Source organism: Schistocerca cancellata, chromosome 3 (genome assembly GCF_023864275.1).
Source record: "Schistocerca cancellata isolate TAMUIC-IGC-003103 chromosome 3, iqSchCanc2.1, whole genome shotgun sequence".
Taxonomy (NCBI): Eukaryota; Metazoa; Arthropoda; class Insecta; order Orthoptera; family Acrididae; genus Schistocerca; species Schistocerca cancellata.
In genome coordinates, this window is record NC_064628.1 from 216,729,730 (window position 1) to 216,754,109 (window position 24,380).

The window sequence follows — 24,380 nt, forward strand, 5'->3', positions numbered from 1 at the left end:
GACTCAACATCTGAGGTCATCAGTCCCCTAGAACTTAGAACTACTTAAACCTAACTAACCTAAGGATAGCACACACAGCCACGCCCGAAGCAGGATTCGAACCTGCGACCGTAGCGGTCGCGCGGTACCAGACTGAAGCGCCTAGAACCGCTTGGCCACAACGGACGGCTGGTACTATTTTTATTGTATTATTTTTATTATTATGCATGATGAGTCGCTAAAAGCCTTGACAATATAATAAATGAAAAGCGCTTGCCGGCCGCTGTGGTCTCGCGGTTCTAGGCGCTCAGTCCGGAACCGTGCGACTGCTACGGTCGCAGGCTCGAATCCTGCCTCGGGCATGGATGTGTGTGATGTCCTTAGGTTAGTTAGGTTTAAGTAGTTCTAAGTTCTAGGGGACATGACCACAGATGTTAAGTCCCATAGTGCTCAGAGCCATTTTTTTACAGTATTACTTTTATTGTGTTAACCGGCTCACAAACCCACCTTCAGACATTTACTGACTGAATAACATTTTTATTTCGTCAACGGATGAAGATATCGAAACGAGGTTTCCGGCAGATTGTAGTACGCAGAGGGCACGTAATCCTGTCGTATGTTTATCTCTCTTAACTGCTGTATCTGGATTGATAGCCTGTTGCCAAGGAAACTTTTCGCAAAAGTATCCACGAATGTGTTTAGATTGAAAGGCAAGGGTACTGGCGTCGGCTATTGAGGCTTAAACAGCGCCAAGCAGGTCCGCCATGCCGGGCAGGCTCCGTCGCTGGACGGAGCAAGATGAAATCCGTCCACAGAGTGATTCTTAATAACGTTTAAAAGCCTTCGAAGCGACGCAGATGACGCCAGCTAGTTAAATATAAGACACAGGGAGCCACAAATGCCGGGAAGCACCCCAAAGGGGATGACAAATATTGAATATGTGACGTCACCAGATGACGTAGCTCGCCGCACGTGCAGCAATTGGGCTTGTCGAGACTGCTCTTGCCGGTATGGGGAAGTGCTACACATCGCTCTGCTAAGCTATTGTATTTTCGAACACCTCTTGTTAATATGATCTATTTTAAACCTATAAGTTACAAAATTTTCGTCCTCGTTGTAATAAAGCAAAAACTGTTCTTACTTTGTGTTTCTTTCGCTTTGTCCCTCATTTTTTGTTTACAAATTTTATTTAGTAAAGTACACAGAGATCATTTTCTGGTAGCGATGCATTTCGGAAGCTTATTTACTTGTGACGCAATGCGGTAGGTTTTTGTTGCACTGTACTTATGAAGTAACCAGCGGAGATAAGCAAATAAAATAATAAATCTTGCCTCAATGTAAACACAAAATTGGCTGATGCAATACAAAAAAATACTGTCTGCCGGACGAAAGACTCGAATCCCGAGCCTCATGCGCTGAAGTCACGCACACAGACCTTGGGTTGGGATGATCCGTTGCGACAGACCGATAGGCACGTGCGAAGAGGTGCGTCATCTGGTAACGGTCACATGATCTTGGCGCTCCTGTAAAATTGGTCGAGCAATATTTTCCACCTGAAAAAAAGTCCCTGCATATTACACGGTTCGTACGAATTCTATTTGTTGCTTTTCACGTACGCAGTGGCAAACTGAAGCATGAAGCTTGCTGGTTTATTGTGGCTGTTAATGTTGGTTTGTATCCCTGGGCGTGCTTGCTGGATCGATATTTAGCCTCAGTTATGGCGCATATCAGAAACTTCATGAAGAAGTTCAGCAGCAATTTTTATTGCTGATCGTCTGGGTTGTCCAGAACTTTGCTATACTCACAAAACACAGCTTTCTATCTTCTGAGTAGAGGTGGAGATATTTTTTATTCTACGCTTTGTTGTATTGAGTCGGGCGCCGAACTTGCTGGTATGGTTGCTGCTTATCCAAACAGCAGCACGTCATTCTGCTGTATTATACACTAACCCCAATGCGGAGAAGCGGTGTGTTGAAGCTGTTGATCTCCAGGGCTCCACGCAGCTTTTGGGCGGTATTGTCCACGGTACGAATTTTGGCCGTAGTATTAGGTAAGTGTGATCGATAATCAAGGATCTGTCAAGTGTTACAACCAAATACTTTGTGGTAGGGTTGTCATTTATAGGATTTCCATTGAACTAGACTTGCTGTTGGCGGCGGCCTAACTGTTACGGAGATGGAAGCAAAAGCACATTGTTTTAATACGGGTGGGTCTCTGTCGCTACTCACGATAACACTACCGTACTATTCAAATATCTGTGTAAGTAACCAAGGCCTCGGCTCGCACGCAGAGCCGCCGCGGCGGAGAGAGGGAGAAAGTTACACTGGCGGGCTGGCGATGCTGCGTGCGGCCTGGATCCGCCGGCAGCTGCACACGCCGTTCAGAAAACATCCACCGCCCGCCTAGCGGTACCTCTGCTCGCTACAGCCCACACTCCGAGATGCGCGCAGTGGCGAGTGCGAAGTCAGCAGAAGGCACCGCAAGCTGCCGACGGCATTCCTGCGCACCTGACGCTGGCGGACGGATCAGCCGACTATATACAAAACAACAATGGTAATAATGTTGAGGGCAGAAACGAGGCCTCTTCCTAAGTAATGGGCAGTTCACATGCACAACAAACGACACTCGAATGCCATTTTAAGGCTGAAATATAATATTTACCTGCCAGACGAGTTTTTCCTTTAACATTAAAAGAATATTCAGTAATTTTTTTGTTATTTTCCTCTCTCCAAAATTACAATTTTTCTCATCTGCTCGTTGGTTAGGGGATGCGCTTTTGCTTCGCTCATAAAAAATCGGCTCATACATTTAAGTGATTTTGTGTTTTTCTTGTTTTCATACTTCATTTTAGAGATCAATGGTGTGAAACACTTGAAGCCTAATCCGTTACCAACTTTGGTTTGATGTTATGAGCTCAGGGTACGCTTTTTGTCGGAATGCTGTATGTTCACTATATGCCAAGACAAGCTATGTGAATAGTGTTAGCAGAAACAGGATCTATGTTGCAACAGCAGGTAGATAAAATAAGCCATAAGAAAATGTGCAATGAGAAACGTCTACTAAACAGCCAGGTTGTCCCAGGAGATATGGTCTATATTAATGTGCATGGCAGAAACGATCATTCGAAGCAAAAATATCTAGTAAAAATGGGCACTGAAACGCCTACCTTAAGAGCTATGAGCCCTTCTTCAATTCTCGATACGATGAAAGAAATATCTTCTACTACATGCTCTTTGTCTTCCATATTTTTAGAGGACATAGTATGAGCCAAAACAAGAAAAAATGAAAAAACTCTAATGAACAAGGGCTGTAAAGAGCATACCTTAAGAGCTATTGGCACTTGTTCATCCTCGTTATTGTGGAACACATCTCTTCTGCTGAACAAGTGCTCATAGTACCAGCGGTTTCTGCCACAAACCACCACTTTATTAATTTTGTTTTTAAGTACCAGTGCTTTTCGCATGAAATTACTGATGCTCCTGCAAGACAGACACTAAGGTAATTCTACGAACGTAGTGCATTGTAGCAGTCATTTAAAGCGTTCAAACCAATAGTCGATGCGGAGATTGTGACTTTACTCTGATCATACTGAGGTGATAATTGACGGTGAAAGTAGGTACATCTAAAGTAGGGTAAATCTGAGTTTGTACTGCTACTTCTATGAGTGGTTTCGAAGTGAAACCACTGGGGCAGTATGTACTTTGGATATAAATAATTTTAGGTCCATTTTTGCTTCTTATTTAGGACCGTAATTTGTTTTGGGCACTAGGACTTAATGTAAGTTTCGAGATGTGGGATGTGTCGAGGAAAAATGCGAAATTGCTTTCAAATATGTAACATGAAATGATGGGCAGTTGAAAACCGTTCCTGTGGTTCCAAAGTCAAAACCATCTCCTTATACAATTTGTTTACTTTTTGCCAATTTCTTACTGTATTCGTTGCTTACTGTGCTAATAAACGCATTTTTTGCGACAAAATGTAAAATTATATTTTAAAAAATTACCTCCTTGAAACAACTGATTGTTTACATTTTGCCAACTTCTTCATAAATCCGTTGCTTACTTTGAAGATAGCGGTTCATTTTTCGAAAAATGCATATATAATCTTTTTAATATTGTTGGGACTCAAGGTATTTACCAGATAATTTTTTCTCGTTGTGGTCCATACTATCTCCTCCCAAAATATGTGAAGGAAAGAGCTTGCAGTAGAAGAGATTTGTTTCACGGCGTCGTAGATGACATGCTAATAGCTCTTAATGTACGCATTTTCGAGTCCATGTTCACTAGAATTTTTTGTTTCAAACAGACGTTACTGTCAGATCCCTGAATATTGACTATTCCTCCTGGGACACCCAGTATGTAATTATCTTAACGCAAGGATAATGACACTTCATAAAAGCACCTCAGTAAGCATTTACTGATGTATATTATTTTCTTTCAGAGACATACATTTTATTGGTGGTTGATAGTATATATATATCTTTCTATACAACACAAAACAATTACTAAAAGACGATCTTTGTACAGCAAGGTATCTAAATGTCTCATAATCGTGTATGTAGTAGTATCAACAAAGATCAGTCCTCTGTTACTACGATAATGATTGTTTTTTTTTTACTGTTACTACGTTAATGATTGTTTTTTTTAATGTTAGTGAAGTCAATTTTGTCCTGTCGAAATCATTATTTGTTAAATGCGGTTCTGTGAACATTTTATCACTGATAGTTTTCAACTTGTACACACATCAAAACAAGTTTGGCATCACCTCGGTTCCGAGAATTCTGGAACTCGTACAGAAAATTGGAATACAGATAAACATAAACATCATTTCGCCCTGTTGGTCCAGATTGCCCCACTCCTCAACGGCGATTCGACGTAGATCCCTCAGAGTGGTTGATGGATCACGTCGTCCATAAGAAGCGCTTTTCAATCATCCCAGCCAAGTTCGACAGGGTTCATGTCTGGAGAACATGCTGGCCACTCTAGTCGAGCGATGTCGTTATCCTGAAGATGTGCACGATGGGGGCACGAACTGTCGTCCATGCATACGAATGCTTCACCAATATGCTGCCGATATGGTTGCACTATAGGTTGGAGGATGGCATTCACGTATCTTACAGCCGTTACGGCGCCTTCCATGATCACCAGCGGCGTACGTCGGCTCGACATAATGCCACCCCAAAACATCATCAGGGAAGCTCCACCTTGCTGCACTCGCTGGACAGTGTGTCTAAGGCGTTCACCCTGACCGGGTTGCCTCCAGACACGTCTCCGACGATTGTCTGGTTGAAGGTATATGCGACTCTCATCGGTGAAGAGAACGTGATGCCGATCCTGAGCAGTCCATTTGGCATGTTGTTGGGCCCATCTGTACCGCGCTGCATGGTGTCGTGGTTGGTTGGTTGGTTGGTTTGGGGGATGAAAGGGACCAGACTGCTACGGTCATCGGTCCCTTTTTCCAAAGACAAAGAACATCCACAGAGAATAAAAACGAGGAACAGAATAGATCACAGACGATACAGAACAAGAGAAACGGAGACAAGGACAAGACAAAACGAACTAAAACCACACAGAGTGTGACAGTGGTTGGCCGACCATAGAAATAAAAAAGGAAAAGCCAACCACTTAGAAACACATTAAAAGATCAGTTTAAAATCATAGGCCAAAGGCCAGAATCAAAACAAAAAATAAAACAGAAACACTCAGATGAAAGAATAAAAACTCCCTGCCTTAATAAAACGTAAAACTAAGGCAGCCATAACAGGGTCATCGGATAAAACGGCAGGGAGCGTATCAGGCAGCGCAAATGTCTGCCTGACCACAGCTAAAAGGGGGCAGGCCAACAGAATGTGGGCCACCGTCAAAGCCGCCCCGCAGCGACATACAGGAGGGTCCTCCCGGCGCAGTAAATAACTGTGTGTTAGCCGGGAGTGGCCAATGCGGAGCCGACAAAGGACGACTGAGTCCCTGCGGTTGGCTCGCATGGAGGACCGCCACACAGTCGTCGTCTCCTTAATGGCACGGAGTTTATTGGGTGTAATCCGATCGCGCCATTCAGCGTCCCAAAGCGCAAAAACTTTTCGGCGGAGGACCGCCCGCAAATCAGCCTCTGGGAGGCCAACATCCAGAGATGGTTTACTCGTGGCCTCTTTCGCCAGGCGGTCAACATGTTCATTGCCCGGGATACCGACATGACCGGGGGTCCACACAAAGACCACAGAGCGGCCGCAACGCGCAAGAGTATGCAGGGACTCATGGATAGCCATCACCAGACGAGAACGAGGAAAACACTGGTCGAGAGCTCGTAAACCGCTCAGGGAATCGCTACAGATAACGAAGGACTCACCTGAGCAGGAGCGGATATACTCTAGGGCTCTAAAGATGGCGACTAGCTCAGCAGTGTAAACGCTGCAGCCAGCCGCCAAGGACCGTTGTTCGGAATGGTCCCCTAGAGTTAGCGCATACCCGACACGACCAGCAACCATCGAACCGTCGGTGTAAACAATTCCAGAGCCCTGATACGTGGCCAGGATGGAATAAAAGCGGCAGCGGAAGGCCTCTGGAGGGACCGAGTCCTTCGAGCCCTGTGTCAAGTCGAGCCGAAGGCAAGGGCGAGGAACACACCACGGGGGTGTACGCAGAGGCGCCTGGAAAGGAGGTGGAACAGGGAAAAACCCAAGCCCACAGAGAAGCTCCTTGACGCGTACGGCGATCGGACAACCCGACCGGGGCCGACGGTCTGGCAGATGGACGACTGACTGCGGGAACAGGACACGATAATATGGATGCCCGGGCAAGCTTAGAACATGGGCCGCATAAGCGGCCAGCAAACGTTGGCGCCGGAACCGCAGTGGAGGTACACCTGCCTCCACTAGTACACTGTCCACAGGGCTGGTGCGGAAAGCACCAGTGGCAAGGCGTATCCCGCTGTGGAGAATTGGGTCCAGCACCCGCAACGCAGATGGGGATGCTGAGCCATACGCTAGGCACCCATAATCCAGGCGAGACTGGATTAACGCCTGGTAGAGCCGCAACAGGGTAGAGCGGTCGGCGCCCCAGTGGGTGTGGCTCAAGCATCTCAGAGCGTTTAGATGCCGCCAACACGTCTGTTTAAGCTGCCGGATATGAGGCAGCCAAGTCAACCGGGCATCGAAAACCACCCCCAAAAACCTGTGGGTTTCCACCACAGCAAGGAGTTCGTCGCCAAGATAAAGCCGCGGCCCAGGATGGACTGTTCGGCGCCGGCAGAAATGCATAACGCGGGTCTTGGCTGCCGAAAACTGAAACCCATGCTCTACAGCCCAAGACTGCGCCTTACGGATAGCGCCCTGTAGCTGACGTTCAACAGCTGCAATGCCAGTAGAGCTGTAATAAAGGCAGAAGTCGTCAGCATACAGGGAAGCAGAGACAGAATTTCCCACGGCCGCAGCGAGCCCGTTAATGGCTATTAAAAACAGGCAGACACTTAAAACAGAACCCTGTGGCACACCGTTCTCCTGAACGTGGGTGGAACTATAGGAGGCTGCGACTTGCACGCGGAAGGTACGATACGACAGGAAATTGCGGATAAAGATCGGCAGAGGGCCCCGAAGACCCCATCCATGAAGCGTAGAAAGGATGTGATGACGCCATGTCGTATCGTACGCCTTCCGCATGTCGAAAAAGACAGCGACCAGGTGCTGACGGCGGGCAAAGGCAGTACGGATGGCCGACTCCAGGCTCACCAGATTGTCGGCGGCGGAGCGGCCTTTCCGGAACCCACCCTGAGACGGAGCCAGAAGGCCCCGAGACTCCAGTACCCAATTTAAGCGCCGGCTCACCATCCGTTCAAGCAACTTGCAAAGAACGTTGGTGAGACTAATGGGACGGTAGCTGTCCACCTCCAGAGGGTTCTTTCCAGGTTTCAAAATGGGGATGACAATACTTTCCCGCCATTGCGACGGAAACTCGCCCTCGACCCAGAGACGGTTGTAAAGGTCGAGGAGGCGTCGCTTGCAGTCCACTGAAAGGTGTTTCAGCATCTGACAGTGGATGCGATCTGGCCCGGGAGCGGTATCAGGGCAAGCAGCAAGGGCACTCTGAAATTCCCACTCACTGAATGGAGCGTTGTAGGGTTCAGAAGCGTCGGTGCGAAAAGAAAGGCTCCGACGTTCCATCCGCTCTTTAATGGAGCGGAAGGCCTGGGGGTAATTCGCAGAAGCGGAACTCATAGCAAAATGCTCTGCTAAGCGGTTTGCAATGACGTCGGAGTCAGTACAAACTGCTCCATTCAGTGAGAGCGCAGGGACGCTGGCAGGGGTCCGATAGCCGTAGACGCGTCGAATCTTGGCCCAGACCTGCGAAGGAGTGACATGGAGGCCAATGGTGGACACATACCGCTCCCAGCACTCCTTCTTGCCTTGGCGGATAAGGAGGCGGGCCCGCGCACGCAGCCGTTTGAAGGCGATAAGGTGGTCTAAGGAGGGATGTCGCTTGTGACGCTGGAGCGCCCGCCGGCGATCTTTAATCGCTTCAGCGATTTCAGGCGACCACCAAGGCACAGCCTTCCGCCGAGGGGACCCAGAAGAACGGGGAATGGCAGATTCGGCGGCAGTAACGATGCCGGTGGTGACCGATTGAACCACCGCATCAATGTCATCACTAGAGAGAGGCTCAATAGCGGCAGTGGAGGAGAACAAGTCCCAGTCAGCCTTATTCATAGCCCATCTGCTAGGGCGCCCAGAAGAGTGACGCTGTGGTAGTGACAGAAAGATCGGAAAGTGGTCACTACCACACAGGTCGTCATGCACACTCCATTGGAGAGACGGTAAGAGGCTAGGGCTACATATTGAAAGGTCAATGGCGGAGTATGTGCCATGCGCCACACTGAAGTGTGTGAAGGCACCATCATTTAAAATCGAGAGATCGAGCTGCGACAATAAATGCTCAACGATGGCGCCTCGACCTGTTGCCACTGACCCACCCCACAGAGGGTTATGGGCGTTGAAGTCGCCCAATAGCAAGAAAGGTGGCGGCAATTGGGCTATCAGCGCAGCCAGGACATGCTGCGAGACATCACCATCCGGTGGAAGGTAAAGACTGCAGACGGTAACAGCCTGTGGCGTCCACACCCGAACAGCGACAGCCTCTAAAGGTGTGTGGAGAGGGACAGACTCGCTGTGCAGAGTGTGAAGGACATAGAGGCAGACGCCACCCGACACCCTTTCATACGCTGCCCTGTTCTTATAATAACCCCGATAGCCACGGAGGGCGGGGGTTCGCATTGCTGGAAACCAAGTTTCCTGAAGAGCTATGCAGAAGAAAGAGTGACGGCTGATAAGTTGTTGGAGCTCAGCTAGATGGTGGAAAAAACCGCCGCAGTTCCACTGGAGGATGATATTGTCCATGGCTGAGAAAGGCGTGAAAGGACTGGGAAGGCAATTTACGCCGCTTGTTCACTCACTGCCACCGATTCAGTACCCGTACGAGAGGCATCCATGGCGTCTGAGGGACCAGCGAGATCAAGGTCCTCAGCAGACGCTAGAATCTCGACTGCATCCTCAGACGCAGAGCGCGAAAGGTGCGGTGGGGTTGGCGCCACCGCAAGTTCTTTGGCCTTAGAGGTCTTTCTCTTGGACTTCTCTCGATGAACCTTGGGTTGCACCGGCTGGGAAGGCTTCACCGATTCAGTCTCCGGGACAGAGGAGGATCGTGAAGCCCTACGCCCGGCCGCTGGTGAGGACTTATGCCACTGGCGGCCGTCATCCTTCCCGCTGGTGGAACCCTGGGAAGGGAGGGTCCCAAGGGAACTCTTACGGGCGAGAGTAGCCGAAGAAGTTAGACGCTTCTCCGGCTGAGAAGCGGGGACGGACGTCCCCGACGGGTGGGAGGAGGTTGCTCCTGAGGTAGGTGGTGCAGGAGCAACCGGTTGGGTAGAGCCCCCCACAGGCAAGGGGGCAGGAGGAGTCGTACTGCTTATCGAGCTGGCTGGAAGTCTCGAAACTGATGGGGCTAGCACAGTTGTCGTAGCAGCTGCATAAGAAGATGTCATTCTCACAGGATGGAGTCTGTCATATTTCCTTTTGGCCTCAGTATAGCTCAGCCGGTCCAGGGTCTTATATTCCATAATTTTGCGCTCTTTCTGAAAGACTTTGCAGTCAGGCGAGCAAGGTGAATGGTGCTCCCCGCAGTTGACACAGATGGGAGGCGGGGCACATGGAGTATCGGGATGAGATGGGCGTCCGCAATCTCGACATGTGAGGCTGGAAGTGCAGCGGGAAGACATATGGCCGAACTTCCAGCACTTGAAGCACCGCATCGGGGGAGGGATATAGGGCTTGACGTCACATCGGTAGACCATCACCTTGACCTTTTCCGGTAACGTATCACCCTCGAAGGCCAAGATGAAGGCACCGGTAGCAACCTGATTGTCCCTCGGACCCCGATGAACGCGCCGGACGAAATGAACACCTCTACGTTCTAAGTTGGCGCGCAGCTCGTCATCAGACTGCAAAAGGAGGTCCCTATGGAAAATAACACCCTGGACCATATTTAAACTCTTATGTGGAGTAATAGTAACGTTAACATCCCCCAACTTGTCACAAGCAAGTAACCTGCGTGACTGGGCGGAGGATGCCGTTTGTATCAGTACTGAGCCAGAGCGCATTTTAGACAAGCCCTCCACCTCCCCAAACTTGTCCTCTAAATGCTCGACGAAGAACTGAGGCTTTGTGGAGAGAAAAGACTCCCCATCAGCTCTCGTACAAACCAAGAATCGGGGCGAATAACTATTACCTCCATCCTGAGACTTACGCTCCTCCCACGGCGTGGCCAGAGAGGGGAACGTTTTCGGATTGTACTTTTCAGCATTAAATTGAGCCCGAGAACGCTTAGAGACTGCTGGCGGCTGGCCGCCAGCGAGAGATGATGTACCACGCTTCATTGCGGGTCATCCGCCCTGATGCCACCTACTCCGACCAAGGGCCCTCCCCACGGGCGCCACCCAGCCGCAGCAATAGCCACCTGGCAGGATGTCCATTGCCGGGAGTCCTGATGCCCCAGGGAGACGGGCATCTACTCCTTGGCATACGTGGGGAGTTAACGGCGCAGGCATCAGTAGAGCGATCCCTGTGTTGTCAGGGGGCTACAACCAAGAGGGTACATGGCGGCCCCACCACAACGGACTGGCTACCGTGCTGGATCTTAGGTGCAAAACTGTCCAAGGTCGTCGTCGCAGTTAAAAGAAACACTGCAGAGTGCAGCGTGGGAATCGCATCCAGGGACGTATCCTCGCCCAAGAGATGGAAAACGAGCGGAACACCATTGCAACGACGAAAAAGCCGGCTAAAAGTCTCAATGCACGACGGATACAGTGCACCACGTAAGGCGCCCTTCCCCAATTGGCTCGCTCTTCGGAATAATTTAGAAAGATGGAGGTCAAACCCGAGAGGGGACCATCACATAAGGCCGAAACATGTGAGACTCCTTTTAGTCGCCTCGTACGACAGGCAGGAATACCGCGGGCCTATTCTAACCCCCGAACCCGCAGGGGGATGTCGTGGTTGCAAAGATGGACCTCGCCATGGACGTCAGGAGTGAATGCGCATCATGCAGTTTGAGTCGTAACATGACATCCTGTGGCTACACGAAAACCATTATTCAACATGGTGACGTTGCTGTCAGGGTTCCTCCGAGCCACAGTCCGTAGGTAGCGGTCATCCACTGCAGCAGTAGCCCTTGGGCGACCTGAGAGAGTCATGTCTTCGACAGCTCCTGTCTCTCTGTATCTCCTCCATGCACTAACAAAATCGCTTTGGTTCACTATAAGACGCCTGGACACTTCCCTTTTCGAGAGCTCTTCCTGGCACAAATTAACAATACGGATGTGATCGAACCGCGGCACGGACCGTCTAGGCATGTGAACTACAGACAACACGAGCCTTGTACCTCCTTCCTGATGGAAAAACTAGAACTGATCGGCTGTCGGACCCCCTCCGTCTAATAGGCGCTGCTCATGCATGGTTGTTCACATCTTTGGGCACGTTTAGTGACATCTCTGAACAGTCAAAGGGCCTGTGTCTGTGATACAATATCCACAGTGAACGGCTATCTTCAGGAGTTCTTGGAATTGGGGTGATGCAAAACTTTTTTTTATGTGTGTACAATGGAAAGTTGAATTGCGTGCTCATCTAAGGTCCAGCTTTCTTGTAAGTACTTCCACATGTCCATCTTCATTAACTTGACAACTTATTTTTTATGCTGTGTATACAATGTTCGTTTGGTCTTCTAGGTATTTACGAAATGCCTGACACGTCAAAGCCATCTTATAGTTTTATTAAAAACAACGAGGAAATGCAATCGCAGTCGCGCAGAAGCTACCACGAAATGAAACACACTTTCAGTCAAATTGAAACACAATTTTCAGATGTAGAATGCGAAGTTATCACTGAGCGCCACAGGCCAGACCTTCGGTAAACCGCAACAGATGTCAGAATGTACCTCTGCCTGTTGATTGTACTCCTCGAGGTAACGCCATTACACATTATTTATGAACCCTGGTGGATGTATTTTTGTGAGACTTGACTAGCCGGCCGCTGTGACCGAGCGGTTCTAGGGGCCTCAGTCTGGAACCGCGCGACTGCTACGGTCGCAGATTCGCATCCTGCCTCGGGCATGGATGTGTGTGATGTCCTTAGGTTAGTTAGGGTTAAGTAGTTCTATGTTCTAGGGAACCGATGACTTCAAATGTTAAGTCCCTTAGTGCTCAGGGCCATTTTGAACCATTTTTTGAGACTTGACTAACTCGGACTCATTGGGACTGTAGCCGTCACATTTTTTAGTGTTCGACTTTCATACGAGAGGAAGGAAGAAGGCTAAGACGTTAACGTCCCGTTGGCGACGACGTCGTTAGTTGTGGATCACAAAGATTGGGGAAGGTCTCTTCAAAGCCAAGAAAGCAGCCCGCAATTTGCATTAAGCGATTTAGGGCAATCGCTGAAAACCTAATCCTGAATGGCGGGAATGGGATTTGAACCGCCGTCCTCTGGAATATGATTCCAGTGCCTTACCACTGCGTCAGCTCTCTCGTTAGTTCATAGAAAGTAGCTTACACGTGAAACGCTACGGTCCAGCAATAATGAAACTAACAGATTTTTGAGCTGCTGTACTGTCTGCTGCAGTGTACTTCCATCGAATTCAATGGCTAATTTTGTTCTGTTGGAGTAAGACAACAAGTACAAATGTTCACACCTTTCCTTTTCGTCTTACACGGAAACAACGGAAGTCGTGGTTCTCAGTTCTATTGAGGAACAAACCAACAGCTCTCAAATCTCAAGGGAAATAGGTTCAACTCATTTACGATAAAACGAGAGAATTATTTCGAATTTTAACTAATTTACACGTCAAAATAGACTATTTCTTGCTGATAATGTCCCCGCGTTATCAGGACGTGTGTAACGAATTGCCTATTCTTTACAGGAGAGCTAGAAAGTGAAGACGTGTACTCCTAAACAGAACTTTCTTTAGCAACACAGTTTCAATTAATTACAGACCGGCATTTTGTTATCCAGAAATAAACAAAATATTGTCCGCCCCGATAGCTGTGTGGTCAGCGTGACGGATTGTCGTCCTACGGGCCCGGGTTCCATTCCCGGCTGGGTCGGAGATTTTCTCCGCTCAGGGCGTGGGTGTTGTCTTCATCATCATTTCATCCCCATCCGAAGCGCAGGTCGCCCAATGTGGCGTCGAATGTAATTAAAGACCAGCACCAAGGCGGCCGGACCTGCCCCGTAAGGGGCCTCCCGGCCACTGACGCCGAAACGCTCATTTCCATTTCCAACGAAATATTGAAGTAATTAAAATTATTTTCATCTCTAAACCTCCAAAATTTGCGATTGCAGTGGTCTGCCACTAATGTAACGTCTCTCTTACTGCACCGCATGGTAGTTACCGCGGATGACAGTTATTTCGGTGTCTCGCCTCCGTCACGCAGCAAACTGAAGAACCACTGCACGAAGCTGCTTCGAAGGCAGCGGGGTACTAGTCGCTTCATGTTGAACCCCTATGTTACATACTGAAAGGCATGAGGGCCGCCATTGCGGAGTTACGGATAAGGCAATGAACTGGACCGCAAGTGTTAAAAACTAAATGTGTTCCTTCTATGAAATTTACTATCTTCCAGTATATACAGGTGGGTTTATACCATAACCAATGTTGTCCATAGCTGTTTTCTACAGGGCGAGCTATCCTCGTACCGTTTCGCATTCGAAGGAAACCGCAAGCAGCTTTCTGTATTAAACTAGAAAAGCTGACGCAAACTTAGCTCACATCACGCCACGCGCGTAACTGTGTCAGCAAAAAAAATATTCTTCGCCTCGTTCTGGCACTTTCAGCCTCAGCGTGTTAAAACGATTCTTACATAAGTTTCGTTTCCGGTCCCGTATTTCCAAATGTTTCGACTTTTAATATACACACAGAAAACAAAAGCAACTATATCGAGAATCGATTCAGATCATTTGCTTCTCTGTAAGCTTCGAAAAAGATTAAAACATTAGGACGTTAATCACAATAAGTGTGACAATGCACATACAGGCGGTGTTTTTAAATTCATTAACCTGCAAAGGGAAGCTTCTTTTTCACTGATGAACTACCATATGTGAACAAATACTTATTTGCCTTTAAGAGTATAATAATTCCAATGTCACCTCTCACAACAACACTGTCATGAACTACCGCGGTAATTGCGTGATTTGCAGGTGTGCGAGATTTAATTTAGAAAAAAATAGTTAGGAAATCATAATAAAACATGACACGTTAGCAACAAATAAGACGTCGAATTACCTATACAATGCGAATAAAAGTATTATAGAGTATGGTAAGGTTAAGGTGTTGCAAAACTGACACAAGACACGTGCAAAAATTCACGAAAAAAAGTCAAACTAGACTATAAAAAATGAAACGATCGTATGGCTTTGTTGGCCGGGGGCCCCGTGCGGGGAAGTTCGGCCACCGTGTTGCAAGTCTTATTTCATGGGATACCACATTGGGCGACTTGCGCGTCGATGATGATGAGATGATGGTGAGGACAACACAATACCTAGTCCACAGGCGGAGAAAATCTCCAACCCGGCCAGGAATCGAACCCGGGTTCGCTGCATGGTAGGCAAGTATGTTACTACTTAGCTAAGGAGGCACATATGAGGTCAATGAACTCACTTACCACTCTCATGTAATAAAACGGAAAACCTACGGCCTTTATTACGATGTTGTTTATTATATGGCTACCAGTTTCGGTGCTTACCATATAATAAATAACATATAAAAGACGGCTGTAGATTTTTTTTTGTTCGATACTTTTACTCACATCAGTACTTTATAGCGGGTATCATATCAAGTGACCATAGTGATGATTTTTTTTTAATCAAAACTATACAAGCGAGCCAACGAGTAACCGCAATTGCAACAACAGTGTCCTCGGAGAGTTTATTTTGAAATGTAGGCAGCAGACACGTAATAGACTATCAGCGAAACGACTAGATAGAATATTGTTTTTGAGTGTGTTATGTTAATTTCATATTTCAAGGTCCAAATTTTTAAAAACTGTAGTATGTAAACAAAATATAAACATACATTGATTTAACGCCTGTATTACTCTATTTAAAATTTGTGAAAATCGACTCTCTCTCTCTCTCTCTCTCTCTCTCTCTCCAGATAGATTTTAAGAACAGATATGCAATATAAATTCGTTGTCTTCCGCGGCCAGAGTCAATTTGAATAAAATCATTTTTGGTATTAGGCAGTGCCATTATGAAACACTAAATCAGGTAAAGTACCGACGTATCGTCCGACTTCGCTGCGGTTCTCTTCAAGCTGCCTAGTACACCACCGCTGCAAAGTCGGTGGAAACGTTGGCATACTCAATATTATTACATTCAAACAGAAATGGAATGGTTGGAATAGATATAGATTATCTACTGTAATCTTTTAATCAAATATAAGTAACGATGTCTCGATATATCGATACTTTTTTTTCGATACTACACTTGAGTATTAGGATCGGTACTCTACGTATGATAGCGTCCCTAGGCGTGCCTGGAAGTGATGTGCAGTTTGCTTTCTCTAGCGATGAAGCAAGATCCCCCAGCTAATTTAAACCGTCGTTTCGCGTTGAATTCGTACAGTCTAGAAGACGAGCATCGCCAACATTGGCACTTTTTTTCTACGGCTGCCAATACGTCCTTTACGCGTAGCGAATGGGATGATAGGTTTAACGAACGTAAACAATTAAAAGCGATTAAAAACAGGATGGACTCCTACATCCGAACGTGAAACAATTCGATATTGTGCGCAGGTTATTCGTAGTTTCCTTTAATCCTCGTGGCCACAGCTAAGACTTACACTTTTACTGCTTAATTAGTAGCATAGCGTGGCGTCTAAAGCGCGTTAAAATAACTTGCTACTTCAGCTACGTTCAGCTCGCAGGAGCTGAGACAACGCCGTCGTTACTATGACGCCAATGGAGAGCCAACTTCTACTCCGTCACAGCCAATCAAACATTACACATAGCGTGCGATGTTGCACATCCGTGGCTTGTGTGTGGCGCGTTCGGCACATGCTGTCAACCAAGATACCGTCCGTCCACTTGCTCCAAGATGAAAAAATTCCAAAGTTATTGCAAACATATTATAGGTTAGGCTGAAAGGTGATAGTTTGGTTAAAAATTGGTGAATTTATCGAATGTAATAAAGAAGAGAAGCTACACTACCTTTTCGTAAGTATCCAGACACATATTAGTGGACATTAATATGGGGTATGTGCAACCCTTCGCTTTTAAAACGTCTTGAACTCTGCTGGGGATACTTTCAATGAGGAGTCTGAATGTGAAGGAATGGCAAGAACCTAAACCAGAGAATGTAGCGATGTTGGACTCTGGGGCCTGAAGCGAAGACGAAGTTCTAACCCATCTCAAAGTTGCGCCATCGGGTTCATGTCGGGACTCTTGGCACGCCAGTCCACTTCAGGGATACTAGACATCGTCTCCGAACGTGTTCTGTTGTGTACGTAGTACCCAATGCTGTATAATGTATTCACATCATTCTGCATTTAGCGTGTTCTTAAGCGCAGAAAGGAGACCACAACCCAACCACGAAAACCGCTCCCACGCTTTAGAATTACCTCCTCCGCACTTCGCTGCTGCCACTACACGTGATGGCAGGTATCGTTCTCCAGGCATTCGCCAAATCTAGGATAGAATATGATTCATTACTGCAAACCACACGTCTCCAGCACTCAATGACCAGTGGCATCAGTCTTTATAGTACCCCAAGCGCTGCTTAGCTTTGGCTACGGAAATGTGTGTGGCTTACGAGGAGTTGCTCATTCCTTTTAACTGTGTGCACAAAGCCATTGAGTTTATCTGGACGACTGCGTGATTCCATCCACATGCAAAGTTTTACAACCACGCTCGACGGACCTTGTGCTTCAATACATTAAGTCAGGCCAACCCGGTTGGCCGTACGGTCTAACGCACGGCTTTCCGGACGGGAAGGAGCGCCTGGTCCCCGGCACGAATCCGCCCGGCGGATTTGTGTCGAGGTCCGGTGAACCGGCCAGTCTGTGGATGGTTTTTAGGCGGTTTTCCATCTGCCTCGGCGAATAAGGGCTGGTTCCCTTTATTCCGCCTCAGTTGCACTATGTCGGCGATTGCTGCGCAAACAAGTTCTCCACGTACGCGTACACCACCATTACTCTACAACGCAAACACAGGGGTTATACTCGTCTGGTGTGAGACGTTCCCTGGGGTGTCCACCGGTGGCCGAACCGCACAATAACCCTGGGTTCGGTGTGGGGCGGCGGAGGGGTGAAGTGGACTGCGGTAGTCGTCGTGGGGTTGTGGACCACTGCGGTTGCGGCGGGGACGGAGCCTCTCCGTCGTTTCTAGGTCCCCGGTTAACATCCAATACAATACAATACATTAAGTCAGCCTGGTCTTGGTTTAGCTGTGGTTGTTCCTTAGCGTTTCCACTTCACAAGCACATCACCAACAGTCGATTTAGGCAGCTTTAGAAGGTTTGGAATGTTCCTGATGCATCTGTTACTCAGGTGACATCCAACGACTAGTCCACATTTGTAGTCACTGCGCCCTCCTGACATCTAGTTTGCTGTTACGGCTTCTGTACTGACAACTAAATACTCCCCGCCTCCTTTTACATTGCTGGGTCCACCTCTCGTGACACCTACAGGTCAATTCCGCATTAAATAGACTGATAAGAAACATCGCGCGAGGTCTACGTTAAGTGGCAAGGTGGTAGCTTGGTTGTGAGTCTGAATGTGAAATTATAAGAAGCTCGGCTATACTTACCGAATGAACAGTCCTCCTCTATTGTCGACCGAAGTGCCCGAGCGGTTCTAGGCGCTACAGTCTGGAACCGCGCGACCGCTACGGTCGCAGGTTCGAATGCTGCCTTGGGCTTGGATGTTTGTGATGTTCTTAGGTTAGTTAGGTTTAAGTAGTTCTAAGTTCTAGGGCACTGATGACCTCAGAAGTAAAGTCCCATAGTGCTCAGAGCCATTTGAACCATTTGAACCTCGTCTGTAGTTTACGTATATGTCACACGATTATGCCTTGTCGTTTCGGCTATATATATATATATATATGGGCCACAAATTTATTTTTCTTTGTCAATTTTCGTGACTACGACAGCTGTTCTTCCCAGTACACTGGGCATTTCATCACTATATTGCCGTCAGCATCTGACAGTTTCTTCAACACGCCACTACGAGACACGTCTTCTGCCCACCGCTTTCTCAATGACAACTCGTAACCAGCGCCAACGGCCTTGCCGTAGTAGTAACACCGGTCGCCGTCGGATCACCGAAGTTAGTGCTGTCGGGCTAGGCTTGCACTTTGATGGCTCACCGTCCGGGCTGCCGAATGCTGTTGGCAATTGGGATGCACTCAACCCTTGTGAGGCCAATTGAGGAGCTACTTGATTGAGAAGTAGCAACACCGGTTACGAAAACTGACAACGACCGGGAGAGCGGCTTGCTGGCCACAGGCCCCATTGCATGGGCACCCGGTAACGCCTACGGGCTGAGTAAGACACGGCGACCCCGTCGGTACAGTTGGGCCTTGCTTGGTTGTAACCAACCGCTGCCACGCAACGTGATCCCTTCAGATCTGCCAACACAGCTTCGGCACTTTCTTCGATATAAGCACACCAATTCGTAAACTGGTAACGCACAGTTTTGTCGCTTTTAATGACACGGGAAGCTATACCGCTACGTGCGGGGTGAGAGAAGTAGTCATACAAGCGACCAGTGTTTATCCGTTCGCAGGGATGCTAATAGTTTTACAATCTTATAATGGTGGCATCATTAACGTAAAACGAGTCACCTGCTTTCTGGGACAGAGTAGATTGCAAGGTCTCGTGGAAGTCATAGACTACGGTTAGGATACTGCCCAATGTCAGACACACAGAAACAATAAAAATTTTTCACTTCACACGTTTTCTTTCCTTGTTATCATGTAACTCCTAGGGCAGCTCAGCTCATGCTGAAACATTATTTTTAACGCAAAAGCATGCCGCTTGGGCTATATGTAGTGTTAAATAACGAAGATCGTTTAGACCTTTATTTCACGAAATTAGTATCCTTCACTGGCGTCGCCTTACTGCTAATTTACAAAATGTGTACCTAACCTTATGAATGTGCCTATAATAACAACAACAAAAAAATGGTTCAAATGGCTCTGAGCACTATGGGACTCAACTGCTGTGGTCATAAGTCCCCAAGAACTTAGAACTGCTTAAACCTAACTAACCTAAGCACACCACACACATCCATGCCCGAGGCAAGATTCGAACCTGCGACCTTAGCGGTCGTGCGGTTCCAGACTGTAGCGCCTTTAACCGCTCGGCCACTCCGGCCGGCCCTATAATAACAGAAGCTTACATTACGCAAAGCTAAAACGAATTTATGTGTGTGCTGTCAAAACACAGAAGCAAGCAATATATTTTTGCGAAAGGCTTTTAAAACCGTTTCGTTGTGTCAGTGGCAACAGTCAAGTTTTCAATCCCAATTCATTCCCCGGGAAAATAATAACTTTATTTAGTCTCTTCAGAATTTCAAAGCCGCGCAATTTTTTGTGTGGGGTATGTAACTAACGGAAACGGATAACCAGAGAATATTTTAGGTCTGGTTGGCTGTCAGAGTAGTTGAAGTCACAAAACACGCTGAACACAAGAAACTTATGTACATAGGAAGCAGATTTGTTTTATTGCATTGGCAAGTGAATCACAGAATCGCCCATGGTCGACATCATCCTTTTTTTTTAACAGGCTATTTTCAAAATTAAATAAGACCTTGGGCTCTTTTATAACTTTTATTTTGGAATTCCACGTTATATTACTGAACTATTGTCCTTTGATAGCCAACGGCCTTGCCGCAGTAGCAACATCGGAGACTACCGAAGTAGGTTCCCGTCAGATCACCGAAGTAAAGCGCTGACCATCCGGTCTGCCGAGCGCTGTTGGCAAGCGGGGTGCACTCAGCCCTTGTGAGGCAAACTGAGGATCTACTTGATTGAGAAGCAGCGGCTTCGGTCTCGTAAACAGACATACGGCCGGGAGAGCGGTGTGCTGACCACATGCCCCTCACATACGCATCCTGTGACGCCTGTCGTGAGGATGACACGGCGGCCGGTCGGTACTGTTGGGCCTTCCAAAGCCTATTCGGACGGAGTTTAGTTTATTTTCCTTTGATAAACTTTTGATACGTTCGATGGTTTAATGATCTCATGCCACTGACATAGAGGTCAAACTGAGTAGAAAAAAAAAAAAAAAAAAAAAAAAAAAAAAAAAAAAAAAAAAAAAAAAAAAAGCTAAGCCGGCCGGAGTGGCCGAGCGGTTCTAGGCGCTACAGTCTGGAGCCGCGCGACCGCTACGGTCGCAGGTTCGAATCCTGCCTCGGGCATGGATGTTTGTGATGTCATTAGGTTAGTTAGGTTTAAGTAGTTCTAAGTTCTAGGGGACTGATGACCTCAGAAGTTAAGTCTCATAGTGCTCAGAGCCATTTTTTTTTTTTTTAAAAAGCTAAGACAAGACTTAATAGGAGCTGTCGAGCCATATACACAAAACACTATTACCGTTGTTTACTGAACTAAACAAATCGAAATGGAAGGGTGCTGGGTCGGAAATGAAATGGTGGGCACAGTCAAGAAGCGAACGACTGATAACCGAAAGACATTGTCGAAGCAATGATTCGCATACTCTGAATACCATCAATGACCGCCATTTATTAGTTTCTTCACCACCAAATTTGTGATAACCTGTCTAATCCTTACCCGGTTCCTTCCACATCAGATGTCAGCGCCGGGTTGCGTCACTAATAGCTTCGGCGTCTGCACAACGGAAAACACGAAACAGCCCGGCGCGTGCGTCAACGACCTACACACTAGCTGTCGCGCGATCTTCGAATGCGGCACTCGAGTATTTGTTACTCTCGAGGCAAGCAAAATGTATGAAACTTAAAATGCAGCACACGACAATGGCTGTATCTGTATCTACTTTAAAACTGTTATACCAGTTGGTTATGCTTCAAAAACACGCGTCTCCTTTACAACACCACTACTGTTAATACTGCAAAGGGTAACTTGCGGTAAGTTTTTTCACAGGCAACCTCTACCATCCCTTGTTTTGAGAACGATCCAGCGCTCAAGGCGTCTAACAAGTTGACACCGACGCTCAACGGCAGTAATCTCTCACTTCATATTAGCCAAAGTCTCGGAACATAGAAAAATAAATGTTTTTGTAAGTATAATGGGAGTAACTTTGCAACAGTGAACCCACTACGCCTTTAACATTGATGTCTGCTCTCTCGCAAAGAACTTATTTTGCGGCAAATAAGCACTGCCGAGATTATATTCAACATTTAACAAACAGCTTAGGAATCTCTGGAGTTAATTCATGTATTTCAAAATGATGTTCGTACCATTTTGAGCACTTGTAAAATACTGGCAGCCCACAAGTTTGATGCCGACGTCTTTAACTGCTGACGTCTTAAACTGCTGATATCTTCCGGTGCAAAATGCATATGGAAATTCTATAAAGTAGGCACAAGAATACAAAGATACTGAGCTGACCAAGCTCCGCGATCTGCAGCTGTAAAAATAACACCTCTATCTCTACTCCAGCCGTAGACTGCTATTGAACGGCGAAGGAACACATGTGCAAAAATGCGGCTTACGTAATCCGGAGAAATCGACGCTTTTCCTCCAGCAAGAAGTCTCCAGCAGCGGCAGGATCGAAGCAGACGGTAATGCCAAGACTGTTATGTTCACACAAACTGACACACACACATACACACGCAACAATCGCCGATGGACCTTGGAACTGTTCGTTGCCCTCGCCTGGATTCTTGCAGGAAGCAACCTTTATCGACGACCGGCAAAAGCCTGGGCGATCACACGGCCACTGCGACGTCCGGAGGCACCACGCGGACGTGTCGGCTTGCAGTCCGTGGCGTCGCCTGAGCACGCACACGCCTCAGCTACGCACCGCACCACACACACTCACGCACAGCACGGCAGCAGCCGACTGAGCCGAGCCGAGACTTCCCCTACCGCTGCTCCCACCACGCGCCCGCCCGACGGGCCGTCCGCGGCGCTGCGCGGCGCACGACCCCAATACTACTAGCGGCTGACCTACATACGTAAATACAGCCGGAGTCGCCGACATCAGCCGCGCTACTACCTGTCCTGACGACATTCACCCGCGATCGAAAGGTTATTGCACGAAGCAGGGACACAGCATTGGTAACTACTCTCGCTGCACGAGGACAGCGTGTGACCTCAGCTGTTGCGTCCTCCTCCCTCTCAGCGGTGCTAGACTACCAGTGGCTAGTTCCCGACAGGGTAACACCAATGGAGTGAAGCTGTTGGAATACGTGCGTTAGTGCGAATTAAAGGTGAAGACAAAGGGGAGAAAGGAAGTACCGTAAGTCAATGTCTGATTTTTGTTGTTTTAAAAGTCATTTTACTATTTATTCGTGTAGCTTAAGGTCTGTATTTTACAGTGCAAAAATGCTTTAGGGAAGCAAGAGTCTGGTCACAGAAATACTGTTTTAAAATCCACGTGAAGTTGTTGTGGTCTTCAGTCCTGAGGCTGGCTTGATGCAGCTCTCCATGCTACTCTATCCTGTGCAAGCTTCTTCATCTCCCAGTACTTACCGCAACCGACACCCTTCTGAATCTGCTTAATGTGTTCATCTCTTGGTCTCCCTCTATGATTTTTACCCTCCACGCTGCCCTCCAATGCCAAATTTGTGATCCCTTGATGCCTCAGAACATGCCCTACCAACCGGTCCCTTCTTCTTGTCAAGTTGTGCCACAAACTCCTCTTCTCCCCTGTTCTATTCAATACCTCCTCATTAGTTACGTGATCTACCCATCTAATCTTCAGCATTCTTCTGTAGCACCACATTTCGAAAGCTTCTACTCTCTTCTTGTCTAAACTAATTATCGTCCATGTTTCACTTCCATACATGGCTACACTCCATACAAATACTTTCAGAAACGACTTCCTGACACTTAAATCTATACTTGATGTTAACAAATTCCTCCTCTTCAGAAACGCTTTCCTTGCCATTGCCAGTCTACATTTTATATCCTCTCTACTTCGACCATCATCAGTTATTTTGCTCCCCAAATAGCAAAACTCATTTACTACTTTAAGCGTCTCATTTCCTAATTGAATTCCCTCAGCATCACTCGACTTAATTCGACTACATTCCATTATCCTCGTTTAGCTTTTGTTGATGTTCATATTATATCCTCCTTTCAAGACACCGCCCATTCCGTTCAACTGCTCTTCCAAGTCCTTTGCTGTCTCTGACAGAATTACAATGTCATCGGCGAACCTCAAAGTTTTTATTTCTTCTCCATGGATTTTAATTCCCACACCGAATTTTTCTTTTGTTTCCTTTACTGCTTGCTCAATATACAGATTGAATAACATCGGGGCGAGGCTACAACCCTGTCTCACTCCCTTCCCAACCACTGCTTCCCTTTCATACCCCTCGACTCTTATAACTGCCATCTGGTTCCTGTACAAATTGTAAATAACCTTTCGATCCCTGTATTTTACCCCTGCCACCTTTAGAATTTTAAAGAGAGTATTCCAGTCAACAATGTCAAAAGCTTTCTCTAAGTCTACAAACGCTAGAAAAGTAGGTTTGCCTTTACTTAATGTATCTTCTAAGATAAGGCGTAAGGTCAATATTGCCTCACGTGTTCCAACATTTCTACGGAACCCAAACTGATCTTCCCCGAGGTCAACTTCTACCAGTTTTTCCATTCGTCTGTAAAGAAATCCACGCACAGGGTCAAAAGGACACACGTTCATCAGCTGATGGGAGATTCTTGCTTCT

General features: G+C 47.2%; 1 long non-coding RNA gene across 1 annotated transcript in view; it reads right to left on the reverse strand.

Annotated features, from left to right (window-relative positions):
• Positions 1-22,531, reverse strand: part of LOC126174849 (uncharacterized) — a 596,705-nt gene extending 574,174 nt beyond the window's left edge. Inside the window, exon 1 of the long non-coding RNA XR_007535493.1 lies at positions 22,200-22,531. This is a non-coding gene — a long non-coding RNA (uncharacterized LOC126174849). The remainder of the gene's footprint in view (positions 1-22,199) is intronic.
• Between the last annotated feature and the right edge of the window lie 1,849 nt (positions 22,532-24,380).